A 23,170-nucleotide genomic window follows, 5' to 3' on the forward strand; every position below is an offset into this window, starting at 1 on the left:
GATGTGTCAGGCATATAAAAACTTCATGAGATGTAAGAGATGCAGATATTTATTAGTTCAGAGATGCTGGTACTCCCCTTTTATCTCAAGAAGATAGATAGATCTTTATTGGGAAATGCTGATATAATCATGTATGACTTTTCCTTTATCTGAGGCAGTACTGTGATATTAATGATGAAAATGTTCCCACAGAAATATGCCTTCATCCATCACCAAAGAATATAGTGCATGAGACTAATAAGAAGCTGTTAATTGACCATTTCAACTTTTTGAATCTACTACGCACTGATTATTCCCATTACAAATTCAGCCTCAGCACAAATGGGGTCTTTAGCAAGTGAGACTGGTTTGGTGCTTTTTCTAAATGGTCCTGTCTTCGGAGCTAAGTGATGTACACTAACAGTTCAATATCCATGTACAGTATATCAGTGCCAAATGTAAAACGTCCACTTAGAAACACTGCTCAAAGATAGTTTAAGTGGAGAGTATGCTTACATTCTCACAATGAGGCTGGTTTTTAGTAGGTATAATGTTTACCATGTTCACATTTAGCAGATATTTAGTGTACTTATTACCTCTAAACACATAGTACAGCTGAGGCTGATGGGAAGGTTGTTAGTTTTGCAGGTATTTGTTCATAGAACATCTAAAAATTGTCAAGGCATTTCACTCAAAACCACAAATTTCAACCTCAAGGATAACCAAAAGGCAGAAGGCTTCATATTCTTAGGAACGTAAGTGTCTGCACAAATTTTCATGGGAATCCATTGCATAGTTGTTGAGATATTATTGGGACCAAAGTGATGGATTGACCAATCAACAGGCCGAAACTGAAGACTAAAAAGTGATTGAAAGATAATAACTGCTATTAAATTTGGTCAGTAGTAGTCCATAAACAGAATATCTTATTTAAGGAAGAAAATTATCATAACAAGTTAAAGACGGATGGTTTTGTTTTAGCACCAAAGCAAAGATCCTGTTTGTTGTGAGGACATGGTTTTTAAGATACGATACGACAGGTCATTTACAGTCATTCATCATCAGATAACATCAGATGAAACAGCAATTTCTGGAGAGCATGGTCAGCTGAGGCAGATGTAAGAGAATAGGCCCTTGAAATGAACAGCACATCATGCATGTAAGAGAGTGGTTTCAAACGAATGGTGAGAGTGCTGGATAAGAGATACAATCTGCCACTGAGAACATTTTCGCTCTCAAAGCTCAACTGGAGCTGTGCAATAAATGTCATGACAGCATAGCAGCTGTGATTAAAGACTTCCAACATGTTGCCACAGCCCCAGATATATGTTCAGGCTGTGCCATATGAACTGACCCTGCTCCTCACGATACAGAAAAACCTCTGCCAATGTCTTGCAGGTTGTAAGTGTCAACTGGATGAACAGGTCGTGATGGATATGTTCAGGACTTTATATGTCTCTGCAGCCAGTGAGAAACAGATCCTGGTTTTTCAAGCCAAAGAAATATTGAGTGTACTGACCCAGTGACACAGTTCATCACCGCATTCATGGAGGTTTTTTCATGATGCTGTTGTGCATTATACTTTTATAAGATGTATTTAACTTTAGATACTCAACTGACCTTATGCTGCCTGCCTATTTTTTATCTCCTAGTTTTAACGCATTTGTATATTCACTTTAAGAGTTTAGAGATTTTAGCCCTCCTTTCTGGCAGAGTAATTTTAAAAAAACAGTCATATTGTGTATTTGGGTAAACTGATCACATATTTGGAATCAAAATGGTTACCAGCAGGGCTTGACACTAACTCTTTTGCTCACCAGCCACTGTGGCTAGTGGTTTTCAAAAGTTACTAGCCACTCAGCATTCACACTAGCCACACATTTGTATATATAGTATATTAAGAAAAAAATACCCTATATAAAGTGCAGATTATTATCCATATCCATACGGTGCAGGGATGTAGAAGATTAATTAGAGATAACTCTACTGAAAGTATCCTGGCAAGATAGATACTGTCTGTTTAAATATAGCATTTATTAATAACAATAACATGTTTGAAATACGCTGATTAGGGAGTTGTTATTTATGTAAGTTGACTTACAACAACCTTCTCTTGCAGTTTTCCTTTGAATATTTATCTGGCTCTGGGAGGAGTAAACCTGTCCATAAAGTACACATGCTATAAAGATGTTAAACACACTGATTAGCATGAGCAAATCCACTTACGCATCTACAGTAGAGAAATACATGTGTTCCTTATTTATTTATAGTGTTCATCTGTTTCTGCCTTGAAACTCTCTTGATGTCTTTCTCACTGCCTGTTTTTCCTGCCTCTCACCCACACACACGTTTAAAGTAGGAAAACCCTACCTTGAAGGAGTTATTGATGTGGTACTCTGAATCTGATCTTCTATTTGAGCAGGTGTAGAAATAAGCATTAAAAGGATCAACCGGCACTGCCTGTCATGAAGAGTGCCCTTGATTAGTCATCAGTGCCGGGAACAACCAGTGAAGCATTCTCATCATGTTTGCCTCTTAAACATATTGGCAGTACTTGGCAGAAGGGCATGAGAAATTGACTTGGCAATAAGTGGAGTGAGGTGGAGCGCGTTTGTGTATGTGTGAGAAAAAGAGACAGAATCGAAGACGGTCATGTAGTTATGTGTAAATTAGACTAAATTGTGAGAGGCACAAGAAGCTGAAGAATTTATTGTAATAAACATAAAAGCTTCCAAATGAAAGCCAGCATCTGATGTTGGTTAGACAGCACATTCTTCAGAGAATGTAGCAACACACTCTAATTGGCTCAGTATAAATACGAATGTAAAACGTCAGTTTTAATTAATGCGTTGATAATTACCATCTCACTCAGAAAGAGGTGTCTGGGCTTTTGCAGCACAGTAACAAACAAAGTGTGCTAGTGTATTATTCTATGCATCTGTTGATCATGGTTGAACCATCGCCTTTAATTAGATGCTGTTTATTGTCTGAGCTCCAACAACGTGGAAAAGAAAATAATAAAAGCTCACACCATGAACAGATTTAATAAGACTAGGTTGCTAATAAATTCATGTTGCTTTTTCATGGGAACAAAATACAGTGCGTTATCCCCAAAGCACTTTCAGTCAAAAGCAACTGGACTTGGTTACTTGTCTAGGAAGACGTTTCACCTCTCATCCAAGAGGCTTCATCAGTTCATGTACGCATCTGACCAGTCTGGGACTGGTCCAACTAACTGGTGTTGCGACCCAGGTATTTAACCCCTCACAAGGACGATGAACCCTTTGTGCTCCAAGTGCCAACGACCGTCGTTAGAGTGGCAGTCGTTGGTGGGAAGTTGGTTTCGGCTTTGTTATTGCTCTATTGAGTCTTAACGACAGTCGTTGGAGTCACAGGAGGCCATTTGTGAACAGTTGATAAAGCCTTAACACCAGTGTCCCAACATGGTCTGAGGGTTGTCCTCAGAGCCAAGTCATTGAAACATGCAGTTAAACAGTAATGGTGGTATATTTAGAAAACATAGTAAGTTATCTCGGCTCTTTCCATAGCATCGCCAAATCTCTTGCCGGCTCCTCAACACGCACTGTGACCTTTTCTCACAGTGAAACACAAAGCAATTAATAGAGCCAGAGTTTCCACATATAACTAATAATAAAAGGTCGACTCTTTTTTACTTTTTTTTCAATTTTCACTTGCTCCTTAAAGTGTAATTGTGGCACAAAATCATCCCATGGTCTTTTTCAGCACTTATATACATAAAATAAGCCATCCAGACATTTTTTTCGTTTATCAACTATTAACAGAGAAAGTCGCTAACAGCCCGACGTGGCTAACACTGATTGGCTTGATGGAATTGAAACAGCTTTTTTAACCACTAATACTGCTCAAAATAACACCAAACCTCTGCAGTAGCATGATAACAAATCACCAACGATGTAGATAGAGAACCCAGAGTTTATTAAAAGAGTGTTTTAAAGCCCCTGTACCAGCTCCTCTTGTAGTAAAGTCCATTCAAGTTAATTACTAAATGCGATCCAAAAGGAAGGAGCCCATTGATGATTTGTATGTAAGTGCCAAAAAAGACCATCAAATGATTTTGCATAGGAATTCCACTTTGATGTGTACTCAAGCCATTTAGTATTGCATGACAAGACAAGGAGTAACAGGGCTGCTGGGTCTTTGTGGTGATCACACACAGTTGCTCTTTAAAAGGGGGGTGTACCTTGCCTATTTCCATTTCAATCAAGGCACAATATAGGTTATGTGAAAAAATATATATATATATATATTTATTTTACATGGCAATATGTATTCAAAAGGGTTGTGACTGATGAATGATTTAGTATTGAGCTTCCATCCAGTTGGCAGACCTGCGAGAGACAAATAAAAAATGGTAAAAAACTATGCAGCAGGGGCCCCAATATGACTTTTATTGTACACTCTAGTACAATTATTTTATCCAGCTTGAAATTGGGTAGGCTGTTATGCATTTGGAAGGGAGGTGATTTTGGTCTAACCAGCCAGTAGTGACTGACATTGACACTGACTAACGACTGTTCTGTCGACACAATATTTAGTTGACACCTGCTAGATGGAGTTAACTTAATTGAGCGTGAAAGTCATTTGACAACAAATCCTTAACTCAAGGTCCAATTGCTGTGAAGGTCTGTTCAAGTTGAAAGATCTGGCAAAAGCTAGTTAATTGAGTTCACTTTACTTGTCATGGAGAGCTCTACTCAAGCTGTAAAAAAAAAAAAGGGGGACATCATCTGTCTTCTGTGGCTCTGGAGAAGCTGTTTTACAACATTAAAAAATAACCCTGTTTTTTGTCAAGGCGTATGTTGCAAACTGGTGCAGGTGTGGGATTCGAACTTGACATTTAGGAGGCAATGGTGTCTACTGCAAGATGAAGATGATATCAAATTATATTATATATATTATATTACATTATTGGAAATATATGTTGTTTGACTCATACAAAGGACTTAACGTGAGGGTGTATCGGCCTCTGCTGCTCAGGTCTAGAGTCTAGAGTCGCCCAACAAATTTGACGCACAATGCTAAATTGCTGTAATAACCTCTAATGTTTGAAATACGCTGATTAGGAAGTTGTTATTTATGTAAGTTTACTTACAACAACCTTCTCTTGCAGTTTTCCTTTGACTATTTATCTGGCTCTGGGAGGAGTAAACCTGTCTGTAAAGCTTTGATTTCCCCAAAGCTGCTGAGCTGTGGTGTTCTCCAACTGGGTGGACCAAACAGGGAAATGAAACCAGCCCATCTGAGTCGCTGAAAAAACATCTTATATACTGTGGGGGCAGTTGTTCAGGGACCTGGCACCAGGTTGGTTCTTAATATGGGTCAAGCTCCAAAAACAATGCAATTTACTCTATGCATTAATAGCACATCTTCATCAGACCTTCCCTACCTGGTAAAAGTCTATGTCTTTCAAACAACATGCCTTCAGTTTGTTACCCAACATTTTTTGTTTTGAAGTCTCAAGCCCATGCCGCAGATCAGTGAAACCATCTGCGTTGTTTTCTCAAACTCCAGAGAGCTTCCTCCAGCGCTAGAGTAAACATTATAAAACAGGTTGAATACTACTCCTTATTATGAGTAAACTGTATATCATCCAAAGTAATTTAGTTGTGCCATCTAGTTAGCAAGATTAAAGCAAAGAAGTGTTGTTTGACCTCCAAATTAGATGAGCGGTTAAATAAATGTCTTGTGAATAAGCAGGGAGCACACATTAACCCCAGTGCCCTCTTTGGCACTGCGAGCAGTCTGTAATGGCTGTGGGAGCCATAGAGGCACCACCTTTAGCCCTTTACTATTTTCTCTGTTTGGCCTATCCTTAGGCCCAAGCTGATGGGTATAATGACCTCGGTGAGAAAGGGGAGCAGAAATCGATATGACGGCTCCAGGTGTTTATGATGTGTGTATGCACTCTCTGGCCTCTGATTTAGGAAGGCAGCTCTAGAATGAAAAAAAACCTTGTTGTTCACTTTTACGTTTGTATCTTTCCCAGTCTCAGAAGACTTAAATCATGCAAACTGAACTCTCGAACAGTTTGCCTCCACAGTGACTGAGATTTTACACAATATTTCTAAGTGAGGGTGGTGAAGTTAAGTGGAGGATCTCAGCCAGACTTCACCCAGAGAAACTACAAGTTGGCTTTCTCACAAATAGGGTGAAGGGGTCAGCAGATTGTGATTGGAAAACAAACAGTAACAGTGTTTTACTCAACCTCAAGCTCTGAACTGGTAATCTGTCTTCAGTTTTCTTGGAAAGACTGGATAGCCCTTCTTGCTTCTTAGCTAACAGGCAGCCTCGGGTCCTGCCCCCTGGTGGAGGATAAACTTCATAGACATAAAGTTAAAGGCAAAGTATGCCAGAAAGCATAGTATTTCAAATGCAGTAAGCCAAAAAAAATACTAGGATGTTCTTCTGCAAGCCAGCATGCTTTTCTAACTTTTCTGACCCACAAGCCTTTGCACAGCATGAATGAGCAAGGTGCAATTTTATGAAGAAGTAGTGTGTCCCAATAGAATGCATACTGCATGCAACAGTACATGCTTTGTAAGGGCAGCTGCAGTACATACTAAAAGTAAAAAGATAAAGTATCTATCTATCTAAATTTTTGCGTGGAGAACACCGTGCCTACTAGGAGGGTACAGTGTTTTCCCAACAACAAACCCTGGGTGACCCCAGATCTGAAGGACCTACTCAACAAGAAGAAGATGGTCTTCAAATCTGGGGACAAGGACGAGCTGAGGAGAGTGCAGAAGGAGCTGAAAAAGGCGATCAGGAGAGGAAAAGACAGCTATAAGAGGAAGCTGGAGGAGCGGCTAAAGGGGAGCAACGCCAGGGAGGTCTGGAGAGGCCTGAAAACCATCTCTGGCCACTCCAAGGACAGTGGGAGGGGCCCTGTATCAGGTGATCAGGTCTGGGCGAATGAGCTGAACCAGTTCTTCACCAGATTCGATGGCGACACGTTTCCCTCCCCCTCATGCTCCCCCTCGCCCCCTTCTCCACAGCAGCTGTCCTGGTCGGCTCCCCCATTCCATCCCACTGCCTCTCCAACAGCAACAACTACACCATCCTCACGACAAGTCTCCCACCTCCTCCCCCCTTACCCATCCCTCAGCCCCTCCCCTAGCCTCGTCATAACAACAGAGCAGGTGAGGAGGGAGCTGAGGAAAACCAAGGCGAGGAAGGCTACTGGCCCTGACGGCATCAACTCCAGACTGCTTAAGGACTGTGCAGATCAGCTCAGCGGTGTGCTCCTGCACATCTTCAACCTGAGCCTCAGTCTGGAGAGAGTTCCACTCCTGTGGAAAACATCGTGCGTGGTTCCGGTTCCAAAGACTGTTCACCCCAGGGAGCCGAACCACTTCAGGCCAGTAGCCCTCACCTCCCACCTGATGAAGACCATGGAGAGGATCGTACTCTCCCACCTGCGTCACCTTGTGGACAGTGAGATGGACCCCCTGCAGTTCGCGTACCGGCCCGGCATCGGTGTGGATGACGCTGTCATCTACCTGCTGCACAGGTCCCTGACACATCTGGAGAGTGCCGGAAGCTCTGTGAGAGTCATGTTCTTCGACTTCTCCAGTGCTTTCAACACAATCCAGCCAGCGCTGCTCAGGGGGAAGCTGGAAGGGGCGGGAGTCGACCGTCACCTGGCTGCATGGACCATCGACTACCTCACCAACAGACCGCAGTACGTGAGGCTTCGAGACTGTGTGTCTGATGTGGTAGTCTGCAGCACAGGGGCTCCGCAGGGTACGGTGCTCGCTCCCTTCCTTTTCACACTGTACACCTCAGACTTCAGCCACAACACCAACAGCTGCCACCACCTGGAGTATCGAGACGTCATCGCCAACTTCGTCGCCTGGTGTGAGGCAAACCATCTGCTCATCAACGCCAGCAAGACGAAGGAGGTGGTGATAGACTTCAGCAGGAAGGCTCCCACAACAGCACCGGTGAACATCCAGGGTCTGGACATTGAGAAGGTGGAGCAGTACAAATACCTGGGTGTTCACCTCAATAATAAACTGGACTGGTCCCACAACACCGACGCCCTGTACAAGAAGGGCCAGAGTCGCCTCCATCTACTGAGGCGACTGAGGTCTTTTGGAGTGTGCAGGGCACTTCTGAGGACCTTCTATGACTCTGTGGTAGCGTCTGCTATCTTTTATGCGGTGGTCTGCTGGGGCTGTGGAAGCTCAGAGAGGGACAGGAAGAGACTAAACAGACTGATCAGAAGAGCTGGCTCAGTCCTAGACTGTTCCCTGGATTCCACTGAGGAGGTGGGTGAGAGGAGGATGTTATCCAAACTAACATCGATCATGGACAACACCTCTCACCCCCTCCATGACACTGTGGGAGCCTTAAGCAGCTCCTTCAGCCACAGACTGCTGCATCCGAGATGCAAAAAAGAACGCTTCCGCAGGTCGTTCATCCCGACCGCAGTCAGACTGCACAATAATAATTTGTAATGATTGTTATGTTTATTTTGTCAATTCACCCATGTGCAATTCACTTCCACATCATCACAAGTCACTTTTGTAATGCATAGTTGTAACATCTGTACTTAGTATTTCCATCCACTGTAGTTTTTCCACTTCATATTTATGACACATAGTGTAAATTGTTGTATATTGTATATAGTATATTTTCTATTCTTATTCTTTATTTTTATCTTCTATTTTATTTTTAATTATCTTTGTTTACCTTATGTAAACTAAGGGTCTGTGTTGTCTGTGTCTGTGTTGTAAGCTACTGCTCACGTGAATTTCCCCGCTGTGGGATCAATAAAGTCTATTCTATTCTATTCTATTCTATTCTAAGTATGCAATTTAGAACTCAGCCCAGCAGGTAGAACGCGCGCCCGGTCTAGGCTGAGTCCTTGACTGCGGCCTGGGGTTTGAATCTGACCAGTGGCCCTTCGCTTCACGTCATTCTCTCTCTCTACCCCATTTTCTGTCAATCTAAACGGGTCCTGTCAATTAAATGCAAAAACCCCAAAATAATCTTGAAAAAAAGAAGAATAGTCCTTACTATACAAGTGCCATAATATTGTATAATTTCACATTGAAACCTATTTGTAGGCCAGGTTACAGCTCCTAATACTTTGTTGACGATTGGTGAAGCAACATTTAAACCCAACATGGTCTTCATCAGGCAAATTGTTTCAATTTGATCAGCAGACGGACTGTAGTGATGACGTCATCGACAGACAAATGATTCAGCTGCAGTGTAGACAGTAAATAATGAAAGTCTCTCAGGTCACTGACAACATTGTGAATATCACTGGAATATAGCCATATCTTTAGGTCTTTGCTATAAGCCTTTCTTTAAAATACAATTGATTTGGGTGCAATATAATTTTCCACAGAGCCTATAGTGGAACCGACCACTTCATTTCAAACGGACCAAATTCAAGTCTTGTCAAATGTAGAGATCGTTGTTTACATTTGTAAATATTGATGTTACTGTCCAAAATCACACAAACAGAGCAATATTAAAACATTTTATGGTGAATGTTTCTTGTGAACTGCCCTGCATGGCAGCTACCAAGAGGGAAGAGTGATTAATGGAAGCAAGAGCTGGAACACCACCATATTGCATCCTGGAGTGCTGGGGGAGTATAGACTGCGTGTGTGTGTCTGTGTGTGTGTGTGTGTGTGTGTGTGTGTGTGTGTGTGTCTGTGTGTGTGTGTGTGTGTGTGTGTGTGTGTGTGTGTGTGTGTGTGTGTGTGTGTGTGTGTGTGTGTGTGTGTGTGTGTGTGTGTGTGTGTGTGTTGAGCTATGGGGCTGGCAGAAATTTCATTCTCAATCAGCCCCACCGTAAAGTTCATGTATACCTTGGTTGGTTCTGTGATCACTCAAGTAGAAAAAGAAGTGTGTGTTAAAATCCGTTCGGTGGTTTCAGTGTGGTGCTGCATACATACAGTGTCTAATCATACATTCATAATAATCCTCATTTTCTTATCTATGACAGCATATGTGGTGTTGGACTGCACTAATACACCACAGAAACACTGTATTCTTACAAAAAAAATGAAATACCTCGCCATTGATACTGCAGATGATATTGTAATATTTTGGTTTCTTCACAAAATATTTACACAGCTGAATTTTTAATAAACAGATAGAACAGGCAGATTATTACATCAGTTTACTGTAATGCCGCCTTTAACCTAGGAAAGTGCAACATGTATGTCTTATTACAATATGCAATATCTAAGATGATATCTAGTCTCACAATATTAATATAATACTGATATACTGTCCAGCCCTAATCTGTCTATCATTGCAGATAAACAAAAGTTGCTGCTTTAAACTAGGATATAATCTTTCAGTTTACTGACTTTTCATGTTAATTCATTCATTCATCTTCAACCGCTTGTCACTGTCTGGGTAGCGGGGGGCTGGAGCCGATCCCAGCTGACATTGGGCATGAGGCAGGGTCACCCTGGACAGGACGCCAGTCTATCACAGAGCACATAGAGACCGATAGAGACAGACAACCATTCACACCTACGGGCAATTGAGAGTCATCAATTAACCTAACACACACCACCGTGTAGCCCTACTTTCCATGTTAATGTTATACATAAATCTGTTGTAAAATTCTCACGCAAACTGTAATTAAAAATGAACAAAATAGTGATTCTGTTTTACACATGAGAAGAGTTTTGACTAATCTCATACTTAGCGGTTCATTGCATTGAATGTTAGATATACTATTTCATGAATTATAGTCATATATTTTCCATATTACGATATCAATATTGGGAAAATGTTTGTGTAATATTTACTTCAGCCATTTCACCAGGACCTTCTGCAAACAGGACACAGTGAATTTTTCCAGGGAACTATCTCAGAGACAGCGAATGGTTCAAACAGCATATGCAAAGCTTTGATATCAACACAGACAAGCAGAACAAAACTCATTCTAAATAACGTTCTAGTTTCTTGGTTTAATTATCAAGTTCAATTTGTGTTGATGTACTGTAAATTCCAGGATCATCCATTTGTCCTTTTTATGCTACTATTAAAAAATCTTCAAAGCAATTTCTTTGTTCAGCTATTTATTTTGATTTGTTTGATAGTGTTTGATTATTGGTGCAGAGAAAAACTCCACTCCACCACTGTCTCCCCTTGGTAATGCAACGACTGATGCAAATAATGTCTGTCCTCTGTCTGAACTTTCCCATGTGCACACTGGAGAATGTCAGTCACCCACATAGTCCACAAAATATGACACACTGCAATAGAGACATATATAAACACTGCTTTTACCCTGAGAAAGAAAAATCTTATACTGAGCCAGTGCTGCATAATAAGGCAAACAGACTGCAGGCTACATATTTACATAAACAGGGGTCATAAAAGCAGCACTCCTGAGTCATTTGTGCTCAGGGCAAAGTGCTCTCAAGGAAAGAGATATACTGTAGATGGCTTCATTATGTTTGCATGGCGAGGCTGGTGCAGCCATCATTTCTATTAGACACTTTTCTGGCCCATTAAACCTCATTATATATTGATCCTGTTCCTCAAGATGATAATGTAACATTTATATCCATCGGTTCCACTTCCACCTCTTTATACTTTCATTGTTCATCAAGTGTCACTGAGGGCCAGTAGAGATGCACAATTTAGGCTTTAGATTACATGACAGAGTTCTTGCTCTGTCTATATTGCAAACACAAACACATTCCTGATCATTTTTGACGTGCAAGTAAACATCTGCAGAGAGTTTATGACCCATGTCAGTGTGTTCTTTGTTGACTCTAACTCATATTGCAGTCATCTCCAAGCAGACTATAACACTGAGCTAATACCTATGCTTCTGTTCAAAGACGCTGAAAGTAATGCTAACAAAGAGCTTAGAGACTCATGGTTTTCTGATGGATTCTGAGGACGTTATTTAGTGGTGCTTGTGCGAAGCTGAAGGCTTTTAGAGTGCATTATATTGTCCTGTTCTTTTGCTGTACTCAGCTAGATTATTGACCCATACATGACATTTCTATACAGGAACATACTCTGTATTTTTCCTTCTCCACCAGACCATCCTCACCAAAAAAAAACGACAGTATAGGTTGGTTGTGCAAGCATCTTATAACCATATGTAGGTCTGTTGTTAGTCAGCAACCTCTAGCGGTCATAATAATTATCATGAGAGTGACCGAGGTAAGGTGATATAGTATAAGAGCCTCACAGTCCGCGTAGGGAGGTAGGATTTGTTGATGGTTCAAACAAATACAGGATTTGCACCCAGGAGACCAGTATTTGTGTCCCATTTTTTAAAAGTTAATCAACTTTGTCGAATATTTATCTACCGTGACTTATTATAAGCCAATCCATAATCATTTCCTAACCCTAACCAAGTCGTTTTGTTGTCTAAACTTCAGTAGTTCCGTTTCATAATCTGTAGTCTGTTGTTAAGATATGAGGATGTGTTGGCTGCACTGTTGGCTGCACAGTCACCTTAATTGCACAATGTAATGTCTATGTAAAGAGCTGAGCTGCCCATACAGTGGTGTCGCTCATGTTTACTTTTCTACTATGTTAAGTTGCTTAACATATTGTCACAATCTGCTCTTATGTGCTCCCATCGGTAAATTTGAAATGAAGTTCTTGATGTACATTTGCATATTCACATTTGCACCTGCTAACCCAACTGACATCCATCCACCTGCGAAGATTCAACAGACATAAACAGTCTTTTTTTATTGAAGTAACTTTGTTTATTGTGTCGCTATCTGCATTCCACTCTCCTCTTCACGCCATCACTATCTATATCCCAGTCTTTGATTTATTTGATGTTTTTTTCCTCGACTTCTGCTGCTGCAACCATGCAATTTCCCTGCGGGGATCATTAAAGTTTCATCTCATCTCTTCTTACATAAACCTGTTTTACTCCACCCACCCTTTTTAAATCGCCTACTGGTTGTCCCTCACAAAGCACTGCATCATCAGTGTCCTTTAGAGACCTTCCAGAGATGCAACTTTTTGAGAAATCAGAACACCTGACAAGTTGACAGCCATTTTCTTTTAATTTTACAAAATAACATGATAACTCTGTGTGAAAAGACTTAAAAATACTTTAAGACTGTTTTTGTGCCTATGCTCTGCCCCAGTTGTACCAGCTGAGTAGTTTCCTTCTTTGCTGTCAACTCACTTCACCCTCAACTTTTGTTGTTTATGCTGCAAGATCAGCTGTCTAGAAAAAAACAATATGCAATGATTTTAGGGTGCATGGCAGGGACATGAACACAGTGACAACCCCTCAGTGGCCGTTCTCACTGTCACACGGGTGAGGTCTCTGTCTGAGGCCACCTGGCTTCCCTTGGGGGACATAATTTATGATGCTAATGAAATGTGAGCATGCATAGGCCGTCGGAAAGCAAGTGATGAATCTCCTTCACTGGGCTTGTCATCCATCACAGAGGTTCCCCCTGCCTGTAGAAGCCTACAGGAAGCCTGAGCCCGTTCTTCTCTGATTAATGTTCACACTGATGCACCTCCAAGATTATCTCTTTTCATCGTGTCATCTCTTTGTTATTGCTGCTGCAGGCTTTCTCTGATTAGATCATGGACTCTATCTTCATACACAGTCATTGTGAGAAATATTTGACTTTACCTAACAAGGAATTAAATCATCCAGCAGAAAAACACATATACTCTTGCACTGCAAGACAGTTCTACAAACCAGAATTTTCTGCTGCTTTTCTCTTGTATAAACTTGCTTTTTCCATTAGAAAAAAGTTTAGTAACATGCCAACTGTGGCAGAAAATTGTATTGTTTAAATGTAGATTGGATCCATTTATTTCACTCAAAGGAAGAACATTTGAACAGACAGTGGGGAATTTTGTAATTACATTTGTCTGAGAAGACTGTTGCTTTGTACACTGAAAAGTAATTTTGGTCAGTAGAGATTTGCAACTGCTGCTACAGCTGCTGAATTTAAACAGTCTGTTAGGTATGTTTATTAATGCCCCGCAGTGGTTATCTGTGTGAATAAAGTTTCACCTTCCATAACAGCTGCCTTAATAAAAGTGCTTCAAATATATGCAAATATATACCCCTCCCTCTCTCTCTGTCCTTGTCTATCTTTCTTTGGATACATTTCATTTTCATGCAAGAAAGGCTGTACGCATGGATTCCACATCACTCAGTGGTACAGGGTGAGTTTATTCTTTGCATCATTTCTACCAGAGCTGCAACTAAACATCATTTTCATTATAAAGTTATTATATCAATATTTCTGCAACCCACAGAAATGTTGATATAAAATCTTAGTAGGCACCCTTTAGTATATGTATGAGACACACTGGGGTATTAACAAACTCCAATGTAAAACCATAAAAGTCAATCTTAAAAACTCAGAACAAGTGCTCTGGAATTCAGATGACGGAGTACAACGAGCCACAAACCCTGCCTAGGGAGGAGGTCGGGGTGGATTGTTCGGTCCAACACATATTGAAATTGGATCGCAGTTTGTGTACCATTCAAAACAGGTATTTATATAAATATATAAATTTGTGCGAAATGCAATTACATGATAGACGTACTTATTTTAACCCAAACCACAATCTTTTTCTTTTGCTGCCTTTACCAAGTAGAGTTGATGCCTAAACCTAAGCAGAGACTTTTTTAGAAGTAATAGTTTTTGTTTGAATTCTCAACGTTAACCACATGTTTAAAACTGCAACTATGGAGCGTCAGTATGTCACAAAGGCTGTGTGCTGAGCTCTACCCTACACTCTCTAAACACCCACCTGAATAATGCCATCATCAAGTTTGCTGATGATGCAACTGTCATGGGGCTCAGGAGGAGATGAGACTGCATATAGGGAGGACATAGAGCAAAATTGCAGCATGGTGTGCAGAGAACAACCGGATCCTCAACACGTCCATAACAGAGGAGCTAATCATTGATTTCAGGAAATATAAACCAGACATTCATCCAATCTGCATATGGAGAAAGTGTGTAGAGGATCTCAGACTTCAGGTTCCTGGGCACCCACATTTTGACCTGGAAGGTAAACACAACAGCACTCCAAAAAAAATGCCCAGCAGAGACTGTATTTTCTGAGGATCCTTAGAAAGAACAACCTAAAAGACAAACTGCTGGTGTCCTTTTACCGGAGCTCCATCGGGTCGGTGCTGAGCTACGGTGTCACACTGATTCAGCAGCTGCACTGCTGCAGAAAGGAAAGGGCTCCAGAGGGTCATTAACAGTGCACAAAACATCTGCAGATGTCCTCTCCCATCCCTGGAGGATATATACAACAGCCGCTGCGTTAAGAGGGCCCGCAGAATCCTCAAAGACTCATCCCACCCTGGCCATCACTTCTTTGAACTACTACCCTCAGGGAGACGGCCCAGGACCATTCACAGCAAAACAAACGGACTAAAAACTGTTTTTTGTCCCAGAGCAATCATTGCATTAAATAATTCTAAAACTGCATTCTTTTGGAATACATAAAACAGGCAATACTGGATTTTTTAAAAGCGATCTTTAAAAGATGTATTGTTTTTTCATACAGTTTTTGTCTTATTTAATTTTTGTGTGTGCCTGTTGTCTCTGTCTTTGGTCTTTTTGTACCTTAAGAGCACTGATGTGAGGGTTTCTACCTCAATTTTGTTGTACCTTTGCAATGACAAATAGAAATACACATTTTCTGGAATCACCTCACTCTGATGGCTTTCACCGAATGGAATCAGCCAATAAAAGTCTTGAAATCGTTTGTTATAGTCACAATAAATCCATTTAAGCTGCCAACCAACAGGGGCGCACAATTTGTGGTGATGGACACCAACTGGCAGACTGGGAGCTGTGTTTTCTCATAAAGTTCTTTACTTTGGGCAGTACTGTTAACAGCTCCTCTTTTGCAAACATATCGGTAAACACCAAACGAACATAAATGCACAGCTGGACTGTGTCCCTCACGTCTGTAGACTCGTCCAGTTGCAGTGAGAAACACTAGCAGTCCGTGATATCCCTCATCCTCGGCCATTGCTTCACAGCACCGTGTACCTATACTTCTTGACAGCTGGAGAGCTTTGATGGAAGAAACTTTTTCTGGTTTGTTTTTAAAGTTTCGAAACCACGAGTCAGCCGCTTCAACGAATGCCTCTTTTGATGTTTCTCCGTATGGAAAAGATTTCATGTGTTTAATGATGACGTGACTCACCCAGAACGATGCTTCGGTGGAGGTTGAAGCATTGTTCACCTGGAACGATGCTTCGGTGGAGGTTAAAGCATTGTTCACCTGGAACGATGCTTCGGTGGAGGTTAAAGCATTGTTCACCTGGAACGATGCTTTGGTGGAGGTTAAAGCATTGTTCACCTGGAACGATGCTTTGGTGGAGGTTAAAGCATTGTTCACCTGGAACGATGCTTCGGCGGAGGTTGAAGCATTTTTTACCTGGAACGATGCTTTGGTGGAGGTTAAAGCATTGTTCACCTGGAACGATGCTTCGGTGGTGGTCTTAGCTTTTGTGGTAAGCTGTGAGAAAAAGGCCTGCTGTCCAGACGACTGGGATTTTAGTTCTTTTACCTTTCTCCTTCTCAGTTGGCTTTTCGGAGGGAGTCCAAAATGCCGCTCCACATTTCCCATCTTCAGAATAGCAATGGTGAAACACACTTAGAAAAGGACATTGTGGAAACCCCCCCCCCCCCCCCCCTTCCGTATGGCAGTGGTGGGTTTTTGGTTTCTCACTTGGTCCAGCTCCCCCACTCATTTGTATACCCTTTCTTAAGTTTAGTAAAAATAAGTAAGGCTAACTGTGCAACTCCCTATTTTGTTCAAAGTATCATTTTCCGAAGTGAAGTCTCACATAGCATCTAGCATTCATCCAACCATTTTCTAATTCATAATAGAAATAAAATAATTTACATTGGCATTATTTTGTACTGCGAATGTATATAATGTGCTAAGGTGCACAAAAGCAGCAAAATAGAGCTTGTTTATCAAAAGAAATTCCCAGGGCTAAGCTAACTGGCTCCTGGCCTCCTGTCATTTTGTAAAGTGGCACGTGTATACTGTAAAGTAGTAGCCAAGGATATATTTAACACTTAAAGCAGATTAACTCTTAATCTGCATCATCAGAGCTCTGCGGTGGGATGTGGGGTAAAAGAGTAAAAGAAACATGTAATTGAGAAAACAGATATTTAGGGCGCTATTCAGTCTTTGAAATTGTTGTCGTTAATCAATAAAGTCATTAGTTGTTTCAGCACTAATTTTTACCAAACATTAATATATTTGCTTTACTGATGATGCCTTTGTTTTTATTTACATTTGTATTTTCTTTTAACTCTACAAATTCCTGGACATATTTTTCAATATTTTTGCCATATCTGAACATATTCTTCTAGTCAGTATTAAACATGATATGGTTCAGGGGAACCTACCCTAGCCTTTTTGGTGCAGTTAGTTTCCGTGATGTATAACATTTGTGCGAGCATAACATTGACTTATCTTTATTTTCTGTTTTTATGCCCTGTGAAAAAAACTTTTGTTGAATAACTCCATAGTCAAACCAGGGTTCTTTTTTTTCAAAGTGAAAAATTGTATTTCAAACAAAAACACACAAACTCTGCGAACAGACAATCAGTCGACAACGAACTGAAAATGAAACGTGGATATATAATCATTGACACAAATAGATAGTGCAGCACTATTATCTGCTGAGCCACCTTTTACACTGTCACTGTCTTTGCTAGTGCTACTGCATGTAAGACGAATTAGGATTAGTGTTTGAATTTAGCAATTAGAGAGAAGTGGTGAACTAATTTTAGAACATCTTTCTCCTCACATCACTGCTTATGGTTATCTGAGCAGCTCTGTTCCAGTTCCTCTAGCACACAGTGGTCTCTGTAGTGAGTCTGCATGAAGCAACCCTGTGGCAAGATGCCCTCCTCCACCCCCACCGCCACATCTCCGTGCCGCTGTCATCTCCAATAGCTTTCCACCTTGCCACGATGAAGTGTCAGGCTCTGCCCTCATTGCCCTCCCCTTAAGCATGCAGACTGGTGAGCCAGCAGAGTAGAGAAAGCAAGCACAGCTGGTGTGAGACATGAGGCAACACTTTCTGCTCCTACTATGGATGATGTGTTACTCGGCTTCGCAGCATAAAAAGCAAACCACTTCTAAATTAATTAGCTGCAGTCAGAATAGCAATTAAGTTGAAAGTGCCAGGGATTTACTTTGTGTGAGATAAATGTGGAGAAAAAGTGAGCGGGATGAAAACGCCAATCAGTGAAGGAACAGAGAGAGTGAAAAGAAGAGGAGGAGTAGTTGACAAGTACCTCTGCTAATTCCCAACTTCTCTCTCTGATGATGCCATACATCGTCCTGTGTTTCATGCTGCAATGCTGGCCCACTTATCACTGCTTCCTTATTTCACAAACCCCTGAATTCTTTGAACTTGTGTATCTATGCTAATATTTTTTCTGAAGATACAATGACCTTGAGGCTGACAGTAATTAAAGACAGCGAGAAGAAAATAAAACACCCTTTCCCTTGTAAACACATTTTAATGAATTCCTGCGGAAATGAGACGTGAAGGGGATGAATCTATCATTGTGAAGTACTCTAGGTTTCCTTGTTCTTTGATTATCTTGTTTGTCGATAATGTAAGCATGCATAGTGTAATGAACAGCCCTAATGCAGAGAGACAGGGAGAAAATAATTGAACATGAGGTGAGGTCATGATGCTGTAGCTGGAATCTAAGAAAGGATCAGCACCTTTATTTTTTGGCCTTTCAGGTTGTGTACAGATGTTCGTGTAGGACTGCATGTACACAATATGTCAACTAACAAGCTATTTTGACCAGAAGATACTTTTTTGATGTGTTAATTCACCTCTGTTTTTCCAGCCTTGAATTTGTCAGACAAGGCTGTTTTCTCCCCCATACTCTCGCCCCGCTCGAGGGGCAAATGCTGTCTGTCAGGCAGCCCACTATTCACAAATGTACTTTTCTGCTGTGTGGGTGCTTACATAGGGATTTTACTCACAATGACTTCAGGCGTGACTCCATTTTACAGCAGTCAACTCCAGTCTGTCACCTTGTACAGAAGGAAATTGTAAATCTGAAAAGCATGCTCCTTGCTGACACATTCATAAGCATTCCACATTTGAAAAGCTCTTGCAAAACAAATGATTTAACAGTTACTTTACAGGTTACACAACCAGGTCTGTTTTATTCCTATCATTCCCCATGCCCGTAATTCTTTCAGAAGGTGCTCCAATCATAAAGTAAGGATTTTTTTATGAAAAGAGAAGTGCTTATGTGTGTAGAAATGTATCCACATTTATCAATACATAATTGTTTTTATCTGCACAGATAGTAGGGGTGCAACAACTATGAAATTATGTCTACATTAATTGGATATGCCTGGATAATGCACTCCGGAGATAATCAGTAATTTTCTCCCCCTCCTCCCCACCAACCTGTTAACCTTATAGGCTATAAACTAAAAGGATCGAGATGCAGTTTTGATATGTTTCCCAGGTTATGTGTGCAGTGCTGTGCACCATTTTTTACCTCATGATTGTTTATAAGCGGCCTTGCTTTAAAGCATGTCTTCTAAGGGGAAAAAACTCACTTGGAGTTACAATTTTCATCTACTGATATATGATCACACGTTCAACAAAGATAGTGTTACATTTGTAGTCCTAGTGAACACAGAGATTGCGTTAACAAGTCCCTTTTTTTGCAGGGACCAACTCCAATCATTGCATCTTTTGGAGGATATTGTGTTATTTACCTTATCAATACGTAACCTTTACTGTATGTCTTAATTTGAATCTAACATCACACATCACATCATGACTGGTAACCCTCATTGAGTAACAACTGAGGTTCGGCTGAGCTGCAGTGAGATGACCTCATTTGACTTTACTGTCAGGGATCAGTATATATATCATAATTACCCTTGTCAACTACCGTCACTCTCAAAACCTCCAGGAACGCGTCAATCTGCAATTGCAATCACAACGATCTATAGCTTCAACACACATCTAACATTCAACGTGGCAAAATATTATTCTTTACAGCTCATTTGCAACAACAGTTCTCGGTCATGCTTTGCATCCCGTGGTGCAAACATTTGAAGGGTTGGGTTTTCGAGGGAACTGTGTAATGGAAGCAGATCTATGTTGAGGCTCACCCTACAAGGCTTAGGGGCTGTAATGCAACATTGCAGAGCACCTGTGTCCAGAAATCTACTCAAAGTTAAGCTGCTGGCCCTCATGTGGTCAGCGTGATTACACTAATACGATTAGCTTTTGCTTTTCTATCCTGTCTGGATTGGAATATTGCATAGCTGAGTAGAGAGAAACATATTTTAGGCTTTAGACCTTGGTGATTTAAGAGATTACCAACACACACACACACACGCACGCACGCACGCACGCACACGCACACACACACACACACACACACACTGCATAATGTACCCAATATGTAACCCTGATGGATGACAGAGTATGGGGGCATCATATCTTTCCATCAGTCACCTACTTCACGTTGCTTGTCAAGGCATTGCTTTGCTTGCCTCCTTATTTAGAGATAATCTGATTCAAGATTACAAGATTCTTGTTTTTCTTAGTTTTGGCAATGCCTTTGATGATAAGGAGTTATTACTTTAGTACTGTCTTACAATAATAAAGACATCCTCTACAAGTTGCGATGTAATTGTTTTTCAATTATGAAAAATTATGTTTAATAAATGATTAGGGCTCCAAAGAGTGTTTTTTTATCTAGTGATCTATTATTTCTCAGTTGATCATTTGGTCTTTTAAACGTTTAAAGAAAATTGTGAAAGAATGTCCCGACCAGTTTTGATAGAACCCAAAGATTCAATAAACTGTACTGTAAGACAAAGAAAACCAGCATATTTGGACATTGAAAAAATCTGGAACCATCAAATGTCTGACATTTTTACTTGAAAAAATAACTTCAGCAGTTAATCGATCAAAATATTGAACATTATTTTTCAACAAATCGACTTTTCTATGAATGGATGGTTTCACTTCTCAGAATGCAATCACAATTGTGCAAAAAAGACATACATTTCTATTAAAACATAGTAAATGGTAGTAAGAACTTTTCTGTGGAGAAGATTGTTTCTATAAACTCTACAACATCATTGTATAGAGAATGCTTCACATTCTGCCAGTTTGTATGTTGCCTCTACTGAGGATGCACAATATATATTGCCACAGATAACTTATGGTCTGGGAATGGGAAATTTATAATATTGTGTATTATTCCAATAATTACATTACGCCAATAAATTATCAACAGTTAATAATGAGCCAAATAGCTTTCATCAACTTTTCAAGTACAGCTTCTGCACACTCGGTTGTAGCAGGTGGTGACACGGTACGCACCTCTTAAGTTGGTCTGTGATCTGCCAATAAACACATGCTGAATATACACTGACAGGTCTGATTTGACAGCTTATGTCACAGTATATTTTGACTTCTTGGGAAAAGCCAAAGTATGTCTTGTCTTCTGATGTACTTTACTAAAAAACAAAACAATTGGAGAGTTAGATCTGTTGTTTATTTTATTGTCCCAACAATTGTGATGTCAGTTAGATCTGAGCTATGGAATATAAAATCATCCATCTTTACTCACTACATCTTAGCCTTTCTTACCCTCAAGTGTGCAAACAATACAGTTCATAAACTTCTTTTTAAAATACAAAATTTTACATCATCCATTTTCTTATTGTATCAGCCATGAGAAGCAGGTTAATGGTATTGGATGGAAAGACCTATATCATGCTCTACACATACTATATAATAAGTAGACAGAGACAACCAGTTTAACCTACTCCCTGTTCCTGTTTCGGTTGTTTGGCAGGGCTGTGTACTCCCCTCTCATCCCTGTACAAACCTGCTGATTATAGACTTGTGGTTAAAAGGAAGTGACATTGTGATGAGCACACAGCATTCTGGGGTAATGCCTATATTTGTAGCCCAGCGGGTCGAGCCATAACACTTACCATTTAATAAGGAACAGCCTACAGGGAGCCATGGGCTTATTCATCCTCTAGTAGCTTTCTGCTTAACACACGGCGCTCTGCAGGGAGCAGGAGCAGACCAGCCAGCTGCGAGTTTCCCCTGGCCAAGGACACAACAACAGCACTGGACTGTCCTGGCTGGAGCATCAGTGCTGTACAGTAGTCTGGATTTCACACCTGAAACTCATGTCTAGTGAGTGATTAATGCATCAGTGATTCAATTTACATACAGCATACTGACCTGTCTGTTGGCCAGAGAGTTAAGGCTACATGTAGTAGGTTATGTTAGGCTTTTTACATGGACGTCTGACCTCTGACCTCAGTTTGAATAAATAAAGTATAAAGTATGATATGTTTTTTTATTTTTGTGTCCTGTACAAGGATTGCCTGATTTTTGACAGAATTGTCAACTACAGTAGTTACACTCAGTTAACATCTTCAGTGTGACATTTGGCCCACTCTAAACGACTTCCATCGGGTAGGGTGTTTTGATTTTTCCTAACCAATCAAAAGAGACCAGCGGTGGATCTAGAGAAATATTCATGGGGTGTCAATAGTTTTGGCTTTAAAGGCTCACTAGGCAGGAAACCTAGAACAAAGTACACAGGTCTTATCTCCTCAGCTTTGGCCCAAGTTCTTCCCACCAGACAAGCATGGGCATCTGATGCATGTTCTCCATACACGCACCCGACAGTCCCTGCCTGCCAACTTGCCAAAACGTCTTTTTTTTACATTATCCTCCATAATGTCCGAGTCACAGATAAGAAAATCTTTTTTTTTAAACCCATGAGCGATAGTAAATGGTATTTATATTTAGGCAATACTGAACAGTGCTGAATGAGTTCATTAGAGGCAAGAGTGACTGAAATGGATAACTAACTTCACTCATGTTCACCTCTGTTCACCTGTATCAGTATGCTCACACCTCACTCATTTCAATCGTCCCGATCACGGTGGGGATTGTTAAAATTATAGAAGGGAATTTACTGTCACTCTTGGCAAACTTGGAGGTATGTGCAAACGTTTGAGGTGGAATAGTATGATTCAACATAAACCTGATCTTGTATTAGCAGCAGCCGTATGCCTTTGGCTACGATTAGCAGGAGTCTAACCTATTAGCAACCTCTGACAATAT

The sequence above is a fragment of the Echiichthys vipera genome (assembly GCF_963691815.1).
Source record: "Echiichthys vipera genome assembly, chromosome: 14".
In the NCBI taxonomy this organism is placed as follows: domain Eukaryota; kingdom Metazoa; phylum Chordata; class Actinopteri; order Perciformes; family Trachinidae; genus Echiichthys; species Echiichthys vipera.